The sequence below is a fragment of the Pinus tabuliformis genome, chromosome 4_1 (assembly GCF_031772625.1).
Source record: "Pinus tabuliformis cultivar Carrire ecotype Pingquan chromosome 4_1, CPIR1, whole genome shotgun sequence".
NCBI classification, from domain to species: Eukaryota; Viridiplantae; Streptophyta; class Pinopsida; order Pinales; family Pinaceae; genus Pinus; species Pinus tabuliformis.
In genome coordinates this window covers 459,504,974-459,520,144 of record NC_142303.1, presented here as the reverse complement: position 1 = coordinate 459,520,144, position 15,171 = coordinate 459,504,974, and positions in this window count along the sequence as shown.

Sequence of the window (15,171 nt, the reverse complement as noted above, 5' to 3'; positions counted from 1 at the left end):
CAGGCGGAACCATGATTGGGCGAAATTCTCAGGAGGGTGAAATTTTTGCAGTGTCCAAATTGGAAAAAATTTATGTCGATCCTACACCTCTCAGCGACATGAACCTGATGGCGTAGTCAGAATTTCAATCTGAGCAGAAAATTTGCAGAGGACCCGGAAGAGGGAATCTTTGAGGAATCTAGGGGGAATCTAAAAGATTCCTTAAGCCCCAGATTTTTATTTTCTCAGAATTCAGAAATTTGACAGTCAATTTTACCTTATTCGACGCCACAAATATGATGGTGCATTCAGATTTTCCATTTGATCATTTCATTTTTCGGCCAATTTTCTAAGTGGAGTGCAGGTGTCAGCATTCATGTGCGAGCAGCCATTCCATGAGATTAGACACCCTAAGATTGATGGTACGGCCAGCTTCAGCAGTTTGACATCCTCTTCTTCAGATGGCCCCTGGATGTGAGGTATATGCAGTGTGTTCATGTACTTCTTTTGCTATGCATTGTGTTGCATAGATCCCTGTTTGATGTTTGAAGTGGGATCTTGTTTTCTTACTTGTTTCATGATTCATGCTTGATGTGATGTGGAATCATTTGTGGGATGTATTTGTTGTCATGATTCGTCATGTTTGTTTGATATCCTTTTGTCGTTATGTTGATGGGATACTCATGTGTCGCCATATATGATTGCATTGAGATCCCTTTTATGCCATGCTGGTGGGATGTTCATTATCATCATGCATGAGTTTGTGTCATACTGATAGGAGTCCTTTTTGACTGAGAGTTCCTGCAGCGGAACATCTCTTGGAGCCACTCCTGCGTGAGGGCATTTTCCTTGTATGATAGCGACATCACCACCTATGTACATCATCACTATTGACAGCACTTAATGCAGCAGCCTACACCATCTTGACACTGGGGCCCAGAGACATAGTCCCTCCTGGACGAACTCCGTTATCAATGTCTTGAGTTTTATGTTGTTGATGATTGTCATGTTCTTTCTTCTTTACAGAATGCATTTATGCTCCTTTATGCTATTTTAATTTCAATTCTAATAACATCACGAAAGCAAAAGATCTTAGTTAAATCCGAGAGTTAAGTCAACCCGGATCACTTTCTTTGTCTTCCCATCATTATTCTTTGCTTGTAGCTTTGACGAGTTTCCTTGGGTTGTTCCACCTTGGCTTTTTCCTTTGTTTTGTGGTTTGGGGGTTCTCTTACCCTGCTTTGGGTTCGCAGATCCAAAGACCCGCTTCTTCTGTTTAAATTTATGCCCGATATTGACAGCATGTCGGTATGTCTCACCAAGCAAGGAGATGTCTAAGAACTCCATTTATGCTTGAATGTATTTATGCAAACAACCATGGTACTTGAGCACCATACATCACTCAATGTCCTTGATACCTAGCTTCATGTGTAGGGTATGAAAGATATTCGTGAACTCTAGCACTTCTTGGTCCCTTTCTGTCACGATGTGGTCCATTTTATGTAATTGTCTTCACAGCTCCCTTAATAACATATCAGAAAGAGTCCCAAGAGGGCGCAGCTGAAAATAGTGAAGATTCCTCCTCATACCTTTGATCACAGTAAGTTTCCCACCAATCCTTGACATCGGGGTCAACCTTAAGGAGTGCAAAAGTAATCTTTTCACTATCAGAAAAATTATGGACTAAAAAATATATTTCTAGCATATTTAACCATTTATCTAGATCATTTGTGTCTATCTCAAGATTACTTGGGAGCGGGAGCGAAAATGGGGAGCAGGAGCGACATTTTCAGATGCTCCCGGTTTGGGAGCGAATCCTAGAGCCATATATATATATATATATATATATATATATATATATATATATATATATATATATATATATATATATATATATATATATATATATATATATATATATATATATATATATATATATATATATATATAGATATATATAATATGATATTTTTTATATTTGGATGCATATATGTCAACAAAAACATGTAGAATGATGAATTAGATATAAAAAACATAGATTGAACCATATAACAACAATCATCTAGAAGTTATAATCTTCATCAACCACGTCCACATGTTAGTAACATACAACATATTAAGTCTCATGAATCATGATTTATCAATCTTAAAGTTTCAAGCTTTCAAAATTCAATATATAACATTTATCATCATTGATCATCAAAGTTGTACTTGTAAGCTAAGTGTAACCATTACAACAAATTATATTGAACATGAAATGAAATGTTATAAAATGAAATGAAATGAAACAACTTTCAACTTTCACGAAGTATCATATTCATAATCCATTACCAATGAGTTATAATTGCCAACTTCAAACTTCAAACTTAGATTGTCATATATTGTTTACAAAAAATATCATAATAAATATGAAAGAGTCAACAGTTATAAAAACTACTAGAAACTAGAAAAGACAAGTAAATCTATCATCTACATATTCCTCTTGCCACCACGAATAATGTATAATTTCTGAGCAGCTCGTGGTGGTATTTTAGGAGTCTCCTCCCGCACAGTCCCACGACCAGAACCAGAAGGCACATGCCCTCCACGTGAGGATGTACATGGAGGCGGCGACAGCAAAGGAACAAGACTTGGAACTTGAGCACTGCTACTGGATGGTGGGGGTGGCATGGTTGTTGCTTCATCTTCCTCTCTCATAATTTTTGCTTCCAGTTCTTCAAGATGTATAGTGCCATCCTCCAAATTATCGTCCTCTGGGTGGTTGTCCCAAATTTTATACGTTGGATCCTCATAAACCCGATCACAGTAAGGACTCAACAACCTCAAGTTGTAGTGCACATAAACCAAGCTTTCTGCCCGATTTTCATTGAGTCTATTTCTTCTCACATTATGTATGAAGTTGTAGGTGCTCCAGCACCTCTCTACAGAAGAAGTATTTACAACCTATGAGAGCACCTTTTTTGCCAATTTTGGCAAAAGTCCCTAGGCGCCATATGCTTCACACCATGTGAGAGCATTGTTTCTATCTTCCATTGGATGGAAAGAACAAAACAAACCAGTGCAACTGAAGTATCTGCCTAATTCAAGACGCAGATTAGCACATTCCTCTTTGTCAGGTATAAATTTGTTTAATGTTTGCAAATATCTTGTAGATACCTCTTGATCTATATGGGGTTTGACCTTAGCCCCACCCCCAAGTGCAGGCTAGCCCAACCAAGATGGAGAGTAGTATTTTTGCGCAAAGATATACGCCAAAGCATGTAGTGGAACATTAAGTTTATTCCACCGTGTACACACACAATTGTGAATCAGTGTATAAAAATTGGGATCATTTTTTTGAATAATATATTTTAATTGCCCCAACATGGTATCCATTTGCTCATACACCTCCCCAATCACTGGTTTATCTGTATCTACAAAACAAATCATGTGATAAATGGCTTGGTGAATTCCAATACTTGACTCACACATGCCCAAAACTGACCATCATGAGAGGGCTCCTCCACTTGTTCAAAACCATTCTTATCAGCTGCATTTGTAGCTCTTTCCTTTAATACCTACCAGTGTGGACTTGATACCATGCTAGCCTATGACTCTGTTACCTTCAAAAGGCGCTTGAAGGTGAGGTAATAGCTAGAAAATCTAGTCTTCACAATCTTCAACAACTCCAATGTTGAGTGATTGTGGAAAATCCCATGGGTATTGCTATGATCTGTAATTAATTTTATCATTTGTTTGCCTCTCTTGTACAAATCACCAATCCATTTGTATTGTGTTGATTTTGGTGTAGCTTGGGAGGTAAACCAAGCCCTAGCATTCGAGGGTTTGAGGTCAAAGTTCCACAAATGGTCTTGTGGGCTTGAGGACCAAGCTTGGGGGTTTTGGAAACCATCGTGTTTTGGGACAAAACCATGATGATTTCACGACATGTGATGGATGAAGATGATAGTTCTCGGAAAGACGATTCCAACGCATCAAAAATCGTTCAAATCCGAGTTGTCATTTGGGAGAAAATGAATTTTGAAGTTGACATGGTAATTATGGATTTTTCAAGTAGGCCTACTTAAAGTAAATCAAAATTAGACGTGTCGGTTCAAGTTGTTTTCGTGGAGGTCTTGAAAGGCTATATATAGGAGACGTAAGGTCTCATTTTGATCATCCAAAGAGAGAAATACTTTCCTCACAAGAACTCGGTGGAGAGAGATACTTTTGTGCCCTAGCCACATCAAGAAGAGGACTTGAGACAATGCGGTAAGGTCACTTCAAGACAACATGGAGAACCCAGATTGGAGGACGAGTTGCTGTGGGGAGTGCGGATTGGTTTGAGGGTTGTTTGAGGGTGAAAACAGGTCTGAGAATAGGGTTGTCTCAAGGACTGAAGTGCTAGAGGTTAGGCCGAGTTGAGGAGGCTCCTCGCAGGCCTGTTTTGAAGGTATTTCAATAGCACTGAGATGTTAGAGTGAAGGCCGTAGTGCCTTGTTGGAGGGCCATAGGAGGAGGGGTCTATTTGAGGGTGTGTTGTGTTGGGACAGCCCTCAAAAGAGGCTACCGTAGGTAGTTTGAAGGGTTGTAAGACAGTCGTTCTCATAACAGGGAGGAAAGTCTTTGTTAAGGGCTAGAAACTGCCCATACATTGCAGTGTGGAGGGAGATCCTTTCACTAAAGGACAGTCGCAGTCCTTAAGGGAAATTCTGGGCAGGAATAAGGGTTGGAAGAGGGATTGTCATGATGCCCTAGTTTGCAGTGGTGGAGCAACCTTCAAACAGTGGACAGAGGTATGTATGTTTAGTGAATGCTTGCAAGTATTGGATCTTAGTTTAGATCAGATTTGGATCAAGGTAAGGAAGTTGTGGGAGTAAAGGAGAGGGGGAAGATCTGTTGATCAGATTCCCTAGTGACAAATCCCACAGAGATAGTCCAACGTGGTGAACAACAGCGTGATTAGAGGTGTTAGTTGGAATGTCAACTTCCCAGGGTTATAACTTTGACATATGATCTCTGTTTGGTGCACATGATGTTTTGCTAGAAACGTCTATACAAGGAAAACAAATTTCTACTGCAAACTTTAATCGATGACAAATGTTTTCCCATTTCCCCAAAAATTTTCATGTAGGGCCTAAAAATAGCTATGGAAGTTCAAGGCCCGAAAAATGCCAAAAATAGAAAGTTACCGAAATAGGAAATTGTGCTAAAAAATCAGAAATTGATAGAAAATAGTGTTGGAGGTCCAAGTGGAATAGGTAGATGGCCACCAATATCCACCTAGATCAGTCCTCCCCCTTTAGGAAGCAATGACCCCGATTGCGTTGAGTGCCTCCAAGAGGTGAGGAAACTTCTATTAAACTTGGTCCCTGGTGAGCCACTTGCCTTGGTGCAGGAGCTAGCCAACTTTGAAAACCCAATATAGTTGAATATTTTGTTGGTGAATGTTTTTAATTTGTGTCTATGATTCGATTACTTGTGGCCTGTTTAATGAAATATGGGTTGAGCTTTGTTCGTGTCCGCTGCTCAGGAATGTATGATGTGTCTAATAATGGTGGAAAGTATAGCTAAAGGTAGTCCATAATGAATATGGGTGTAGGCCAACGAATGGGGGGATACTTAGCCTTGATGATAGTGTAAGGCCCATATCGGAGTGGTTGAAGCTTCCGACGGGCTCTGACAAGGCCTTCCTTATCCAAATGCAACCAAACCTTGTCACCCACTTGAGACTTATGTGGCACCTGATGCTTATCATGACGTTGTTTGTACTGGTGAATGTGTTAAATGCATTCAATAAACTCAATGGCCTTATCAACTTCGGATTAAACAAGTGCATATATTATCTGTGTAGTTGCTAGAGATATTGCAACATCAATGGGACATAATGGTTGAAATCCCAGGCCCACTTGAAAGGGGTTGTGGCCAGTGGAGCTATGGATAACTTTTTTGTAGTTGTGTTGTACATAGGGGAGACTCTCATCCCCCGCAGCCTAATCCACAGTCTAAAACGCAGTCAAGAGGCCCTAATCCTCAACCCAAACTAGGAGCCCTAATCTGCAGTTTGATGAGCCTTCTATCTGCCCTAGCCACAGTCCAAGAAGGATGTTCCAGCCATTGCAAATGAGGTCTCTAGCAGTTGTCAAATTGTCGTCCAAACAAGGAGTTTAAGCTACATTCAGGTGTGCCCTCATCCGCTATCAAAGTAGGGCTAGTACTGCCCTTGTCACAGTCCTAAAGGAGGACATCTTAGTTGCAGCAAATAAAGGAGGAGAGCCTTAATTGAAGGAGCCCTTGTTACTGTATGAAAGGACCCTTAGACACAACAAGGAAAGTGAACCTAAAATGCAACAAGGGAAATTATATTACAACATGGAGGATCTTTGATATTGTCACATTGTTGTAGGTGGCAGCATGACTGTTTGGGCATGTTAGTATAGTTCCTAAGGTCAATTTAAAGGGAAGAAGAATCTGAAATAAGGAGGTGCTTGTGATTATTGTTTAAAGGCTGATTGTGTCACCGTATGGAGGGACAAAAGCTACAGTCAACTATTGGGCTAGGCCGCAGACCATAGCCAGCAGTTGGAGGCCTCCTTAAGTGTTGCGCTCAGACCCTATAAGGCAGCACATCATTGGAAATCAGTATGAAGGCTATCCGCAGCAAATAGGTGGACTGTGGAGTATGTTTAGGATGCAGTAGCTCTCAGATCTTGTGCCCTAACCAGAGATCAGGTTTGCCAAGATATGCTTCAGTCCTTTCAGCGTATACAAGTTGCAGATGGGCAACCTTGTCATGATTAGTGAAGCTGCAAAGGAAGGAGAGTCTTATGGAAGGAAAGCTTCAATATTCTTGGGGTAATTGGTTGAGTTGTTCTAGACCTATCATCTGCTGCATATCTTCAGTCCTTGTCATCAGATCTATTGTGTCATCTTCATGGTGAAGATCTCTGATGTCTGATCTCCTAATTTGGCAAGTCTTGTATTGACTTCAAATGTATTTGTACTATCTCTCTCTCTCTCTGCTAAACTATTGAAGATCATAAGAAGATTTGATCAAGGGTTTCACCACATTGGGGTTTGTCCCTAGTTGGCGCTACATCTTGTGTCCTCTTGTCTTGGCTTGTCTTCTGATGTTTATATTTATGTTCTATCTACACTTTACTATGATGTTGATGTGATTGCTAATATGGATATTGTCATTGGGCTAAAATGAAAAACTGAAGTAAATTTCTCCTAGCATAGAACATACCTAAACCTAACAATAAGAGAGATAAGTTAGTACTTTTGGGGAGAAAGTAGTGGCTCCAACGCTCCACTATTAGATCAAGTGATGCTCGTTGTATTCAAGCATCTTGGGACTTTTACTTAATATTTGAAGCCTTCATGTCTAGCACATTTTCATACATGGATTATGGATGTTTGTAAAACTATTATGCCAATGTTCATGATTCATGTTTGTTCTCACCAATGCTAAGGTAGTTGAACTATTTCGGTTATTTTAGTCCTTATTCTATTAAGTGTGTTGTAATGGTTATAACATTCATCACATTTGTGTGGACTATTCTATTGGATGTTAGATGAAACATCCCTATGTGTGCGTGTCTTTATTAGGGTGGTACTATTACCTCTCTCCTAGAGGCTCACTTTCTTCACCCACACCTGCAGTAGAAGGACCTTAATGCACTTGCAACTAAACATTCACCACACATACTTGCTTTTCTAAGGAACATGTGTGATTCTCTCTCTTGCTGATAGCTAAAGCCAAGGAAAATATTTAAGTAAATGGTAGTCGGGTCGTATTTCGAATGGAGCTCCTATCCCAAACGGTGTGAGGTTTGGTTGGGACCACATATCGGGGAGACCCCTTGAATGTTGGCAAGTCCAACACTGTCAACATTTATGGCACTAGAAGGAGGGAAGCTAGATTTTTACAGTTGATAACTCCACCCACCCACATTATACTTCCTTTGGACAAGGAAACAACATTTCCATCACTTCTCCAACTCATATTCCTGAAATAGGTGGATCTTCTTAGCCCGACCTTGAACAAAGTTATGACATTTCTTACGAGCATATCCGCGCAATTTGACCCATAACCCTTAAGTTCCCAAAGGCTATCGGATTGATTCTTGGAGCACATAATATTCCTTATTTTCCAAAGAAGAATACAACCAATCCCACCGAGATAGTGGATTTTGCAATAGAATGTTTGGTTTTTGCTACTCTCAAAGTGTTTGTGGAATCTACAGAAAATATAGAAAAACCAGAGCAGCCTCCATCTTTTAACAGGAGTGACGGAGACAATGTTGTGCTTTCAGACGATACTTTCCATGGGTTAGGCGGACACGAATAAGAGGAAGAAGACCCCTCAGGTTATGAAGAAGAGGAGGAGGATACAGACAAAGACATGGCTGACCAAGGTCTGGATTGGATGACTCAGGGTCCACTTGCCCTTCCGGGTATTTTAAATAAGATGCCTAGACACCCGGAAAAGTTGTTAACAAAATATGACACTGACAAAGCGCTCAAAGCAAAAGACCATTTGGATAATTTCTTCCTACACCTGTAGATGATCAAGGTATGTTATGACGATGTTGCATGCAAACTCTTTCTTTGTACCTTAGATGGTAGAGCAGATTTTTGGTATCATAGTATTCCTACGAATTCAATTCAGAATTGGAGGGGGTTTAGGAAGTTGTTCTTGGAAAAGTTTGCCAATGGCAAAACAACAAGGTGAAGGAATTTAATCAAAGGTTCAATCAGATATTGAACCAATTCCCTCCAAATACAACACCTCACGCCTCCATCACAATTGATTACTATAATTCTGCCTTGCCAGTAAGCATTTCACAATTGGTAAAGGGAACCACAAAAGAAACTTTGGCTCAAAATTTTGAAGAAGCCATTGCTATTGAGAAGGAGTTGTGTGCAATCGAATTCATTGTTGACGATGAATCATCCAAGGGCATAGGTAAAAGGTATCAGGCCTCTTCAAACAAGGCCAAAGATAAAGAGGCTACTTATTTAGAAATCTTGACCCAAACTATCAAGAATCTATCCAATGAATTGGCAGAACTGAAGCAAGGGACAAGCGAGACCATTGTTAGCAACAAGCCCCCGAAGTTTAATTTCCTTTAGAAGTTGAATAACAATAGTAACAACAATAGTTAGCCAGCTAAGTCTGCACAGAGCTCGAATGTCATGTTGAATGTCAAGAGCATGGGCATGGACCAATATTGTTCTTTTCATCAAGAATATCATTCCAAAAAAACATGCCCACAATGGAATCACAACATGAATGCTCTGGCTACACATATCATTGACTATGTACTTTCAAATGAGAAAAATGAACAAACAAAAGAAAAGGAAGAATATGAGGTGGCTGAAGAGACTACAAGTGTCGGACACGTACTTAATACTTTTGGCTGTGTGTTCAACGCTGGGAGGAAAAACCTTGAAGAACCACCACCAAATGAGGCCTCGACCTAGAATCAAAACAACTGATATAAGTTGAGAATTCAAGGGACTTGGCCTGGACAATAGTCGACGAGGAAAACATTGAAGGAACATCTATTAAGAAAACTCACTCCACCCATCATCCAAGCTATAAACAAGTCTGGAACTTCAACCACAACAAAGAGTACTTCTGATAATAGTAAAAGTAATACCATCATTCCAGACGTTCCAAGCATAGTCACTCCTCTAGACACTTCAGTAATTCCTGTCGCACCTGACTACAATATAGTCAAGGATATCAAGAAAGCACGTGCAAATATTTCAATCTTTGACATCACAAGATTAGCAAGCCAGCGGGAACTGCTTGTCCGTGCCCTTGATCAACTCTCATCAGAAGGTAATGCTTCTTCTTCCTAGATGGTATCTGGTAAGCATTATGGTCCCTTGGAGTCAGTCGTTAATGCTGCATCATTAGAAGCTAATACTCTTTTCCCCTCATTTCTGTTGACTTTCAAAAATTTCAATTATAATGTTCACAATTGTCTAGTGGATTTTGGTGCCTCTGAAAACGCAATGCCAATATCTGTCGCAAAGAAAATAAATTCCAAACAGGACAAAACAAAGGCACAGATTATTCAGCTAGACAGATCTTTGGTCCAGTCTATTGGTGAACTTAGAAATGTGCTTTTCAAATTATCTAATGACAATAGAGTTCACCAATGTATAAATATCATAATTGTGGATATGCTAGAAGCATATGGTTTACTCCTTAGTAGAGATTGGTCGAGCAAATTACAAGGGTATTTTGCAACTGAATGGTATCATATGTGGCTTTCGTACAAGGAAAAGAACAATCAGATTCAAGTAGAGACAAAACCTTACAAGAAATACACTGTCACATCCTTTGAAGGGAAAAATGAGTTGGTCTCTTTCACTGATCTATTTGTTGGTAATTGAATTTTGGAAACGGATCTTGGGTGCTATCTCACACAACCATCTTTGATTCCACCAAATACATAGCTAGAGCTCCTACCTTGCTCTCTGGTTGGTGAAAATGACTTATGTAATATAGATGTACATAGTATTACTAGTAATAATAGTAGCAATTTTACATGAAATAGCTTAGTAGCTTGTAACTTTTGGACTCTTTACTTTGACGGTTCTAAGATGCAGAACGGTTATGAAGCAGGTTGTGTCCTGACAGATCCAAAAAACAAGAAACATGTACTTTCATGCCATCCGGAGTTCGAGTGCACTAATAACACTACAGAATACGAAGCACTCGTACTTCGATTGAAGAAAGCTATAAACCTGAAGGTAGAGTTTCTGAACGTAATCAGTGACTCAGAGGTAGTCACTTGCTAGGTACGAGATACTACACAATGTTTCACCTCATCTCAAAAGCTACCAACAGGAGGTATGGAATTTGATAAATCATTTTAAAGTTGTCAATATTGTTTATACTCCAAGAGTTGGGAAAGCAGTTGCAGACACATTAGCAAATACTGCTACTAGGATGTCACCATTAAAAATGTTTTTTTTATTGAAATTATATATAAACCATCCTTACCTAACAATGTCACTAACTTACGTGTTTTCAATGACAACCAACAGATACTACACTTTATGGCGAATGCTGATGTATTTAAGGATGTCGCCATAGAGGAGGATGACCACAACCAGGCTCTGCAAGAAGCATCTTAAGCATCTAAAGGAAACACTATGCCAAAAGGTGTGGTGTCACTGGAGAAACTATATGACTTGCAAAATCATTTTAGAGGGAAAACAAACAGAAAGATTCAGAGTCCCAAGCCGGCATCCGAGCAAGTCCATCTGGGAACCCCACAAGATATGAAGTATGTCAATCTCGATGCCTATTGTTCCTTACAGAAGCGATAAGCATTTATTCGTTTATTCAAGCAGTGTCAGGATCTGTTCACTTGGACATACGATGATTTAAAGACTTATGATACTCGCATCATCCAACACGTGATTCCTATAAAAAAGGGGTGAAATCGTTCGAGCAGAAGCTATGAAAAGTCCATCTGACACTGGAGCCCCTTATTCAGAAGGAATTGAGAAAGTTGTTGGACGCCTGGATCATTTTTAAAGTCAGACATTCCACGTGGGTGTCCAACTTGGTCCCAGTAAGAAAGAAGTCTAGTGAAATACGCCTATGTGTTGATTTCCAAAATCTTAATTGGGCTTTTGATAAAGACAATTATCCAATGCCATCCATGGAGCAGATACGTCAGATAGTGTCTCCGTCTGAAAAAAAAAAAAAAAAAATAAATAAATAAATAATAAATAAAAAAAATAATAATAATAATAATAAATAAATAAATATATAAATAAATAATATATATATATATATATAAATAAAATATATATATATATATATATATAAAATAAAATTAATTAATTAATTAATTAATTAATTAAATAAAAAAATAAAAATAAAAAAAATAATAATAATAAAAATAATAATAAAAATAAATAAATAAATAAACAAAGAAAATAAATAAATAAATAAAAATTCTACTAGATGGGTTTTCAGGCTATAATCAATTGCTAGTAGCAGAGTCGGATAGGTTGAAAACTACATTCCGAACTAAATGGGGAACGTTCACATTCAAACTAATGTTGTTTGGGCTAATCAATGTTGGCGCAACCTTTCAAAGAGTGATGGACATCACCTTTTGTGGGCTTATACGTCAGAGCATTATTTTCTACTTGGATGATGCCACTATATTTTCTATGTAAAGGTCAGATCATGTATGCCATCTAAAAAAAATATTCAAGCGGTGTCGAAAGCATGGGATTTCTATGAATCCCAAGAAGAGTGTCTTTGGTGTGTCCAAAGGGACCTTGTTAGGGCACATCATAGAAAAGAGCGGAATCAAGATTGACCCCAAGAGGATCAAGGCTATCACGCAGATCCCTTTCCTAATGAATAAAAAAAGCCATGCAATCTTTCTTAGGGAAAATAAATTTCCTCAGAAAATTCATCTATATTTATGCACAGATAGTCAAACCTATATAGGAGATGGTCAAGAAAGAGGCAGTATATAAGTGGGACAAACGGGAGAAAGACGTTTTTTCTCGGATTAAACAGGCTATTGCCAATGCACCCACACTTTTTAGTCTAGATTACGACAAATATTTCCTACTCTATAAATTTATTCGGATTTATTAATTGCCACTATATTAACTCATAAGGAAAATGAAGGAAATGAAAAACCTATCTCTTTTATGAGTGTTAGTCTACAGGGACTGGAATTAAATAACACTGCCATCGATAAACACGCATATGTAGTATACAAGGTTGTGAATTATTTTAGGCCCTACTTATTGAAAGCTCACACCACTGTATTTGTACCTGTTAGCTCTGCTACAGTTTGCAACATTTGATGGATAAAAATAGGTGTTGAGCAGTGCTGGTTTGGTTGTATAAGGTTGGTAGCAGTTTTTCGTGCTTTCTCCTTCATTTTCCCTTTTCTTCTTATAACTCCCACACCTCCATTTACACCTCCTCTTTCATTCTCCTATTTCTCCCCTAACCCATTATTTTCATGTCTCTCTATAGTCTTTTGTAAAGCCCGCCTAAACCCATTTTCGAGCTCCCGGGCTTCTTTTTGTTTAAAACCTATAAACCCCCGAAAACCTTTATAAAACCCCGATAACCCTATAAATCCCGTATTAATCCATTTTTGTTTAAACCCCGACGCAAAGGCCCTAACCCTTTATAACGCGCAGATATAATAAAAAACATAACCTGGCGAGCCTTTTACCTGTCACATCACCTGTCATATCAATCAAATATGTGCGTTAACCGTGCCTTTTCTCTCATCTGTCCAATCTTCCCGTGAAGATCCAACATTGGTGCTTTCCCCACTCCGCCAACCTGCTCAACTGTTAACCCGCGGGGAAGTCGTTTCCCGCCGGCCATGTGCCATATTTTAACTACATCGCATCGTTACATACGGAAACCGCCTTTGCCCGTAAAGCGGTGCAGGGAAACCGCTTACAGCCCTTCCGGTACGGTTCCCCGCTCGTTAACCCGTGTTCATCTCCGCCACCCGTCAGTCATCGGATCTCCCCAATCATGATCCGACGGTCCATGATCCTCCTTTCCGAATTTCTTCCCGATGGCTTCCATAATCCAATCTGCATCGTTCGTTTTCGTGATCCGACGGTTGCTATTGATCCCTACGCCTTTGTGTCTTCTATTGCCTCCCGCCATCAGATCTAGGCTGTCCATTTTGTCATCCAATGGTTAGTGCTCATTCGCAGGCAATCGTCCATTTTCAATCTATTTTTCAGTGTTTTCGACCTATTTTTTGTGCGCGAACAAGGAAGAGATCATCCGATACATTGTGCATTGAATCCTCAGCAACCACAGTTAAAGAGACAGCACGGCCAAGGACGAAAAGAATGATCCTCGAGCAGTCCAATGACTGCAGCAGTTATTGAAAGTCATGCAAATAATATTTCACTTATTCAGGAAGGACATCAAAGTACAGAAAGAGCCATTTTGTTCATTAAAAACAATAAAACTGTATCAGAGACCCATATTTGATTGTAAATGTGGTTGGTGGTCAGTTATGACCCCTCCACGCATGGGTTTGCAGAGCAATTTTGTAGTCAAACTCCATATATACCCTAAAAAATAATGTAATAGGTTGATGAATGTTATTCTGATTGTAAACTTCAACTTTTGGAGACTGTAACTACTGTGAGACCTGCAGCTTCTGGTCTTCATTTCCAACTAATACAAGCTTCTTTTGCTATTAATTGGTCACTTTCCACTTCTTCTTCTTGTTCCAGGATGTGCTTGTTATACATTTATTCATGTGTTGTTAATGTTTAGCATTAGAGGGGTTGTCATCCCACCTCTGTGTTAGGATTTAGCATGTATTATTGAATTTGTATGCAAGTTTCTGTTGTTTTAATGCTAGAGAGCTATCATCCTGTCTGTGCATTAGGAAATAGAATTACAGTCCTCTTTACTGGTTGCAGCTGGCCATCACAGGGTCCTATGAATCTGCTGGTGTAATCAGTGTTCTCCATCATCACATTTCCTTAAACTGTGAGTAATTGGTGGTTTAAAGCCTTGTAGTTTGGGGGTGTTCACCCATGTTTGGGGTTAAGCATAGTAGAAGTGGTTATCTGGCTTGAAAATGCAGCATTACTTTCATTAATCCACCATTTATCCAACATTTTGTTGAGTTTGTAATGTTCCCGAGCATCTCTGATATATAACCTAGGAGAGTTTCTTGGGGTGATAACATTAATTGGCGTCGTTGCTAGGGACAGGAGAATCAAAGCTCAGCTTCCCTGGGAAAATGATACAGCTTCAAGCTTTGATGATAGACAAGGTTTGAACACAGTTTTGGGTTGTAATCATCTATCTGGAGACTCCATTGGAGGAAGACCATCATTTGGCGACTCCACATCGAAGTTCTAGCTCAGTTTGTGAGACACACTCGAAGAAATCCTCAAAAATCTCTTGTTGAACCATTGCCTGATCATGAGAGAACTGTCAAATCAAAGAAATCTTCATAGAAAGGGGCATCAGGATCAGGTAAGCCTAAGAAATCTAATTCATCTCTGAAAGATAAAATTATTGCTGAAGATGTACAGTTTGAAGATTTAGAAATCAACAATGTTAATAAGAAAATTCATTCAGAGATTAATTCAGCCCCTTGTGCAGTTAGTTCCCCTTTGAATCTCAGTCGAAAGAAAACTTCCCATTCA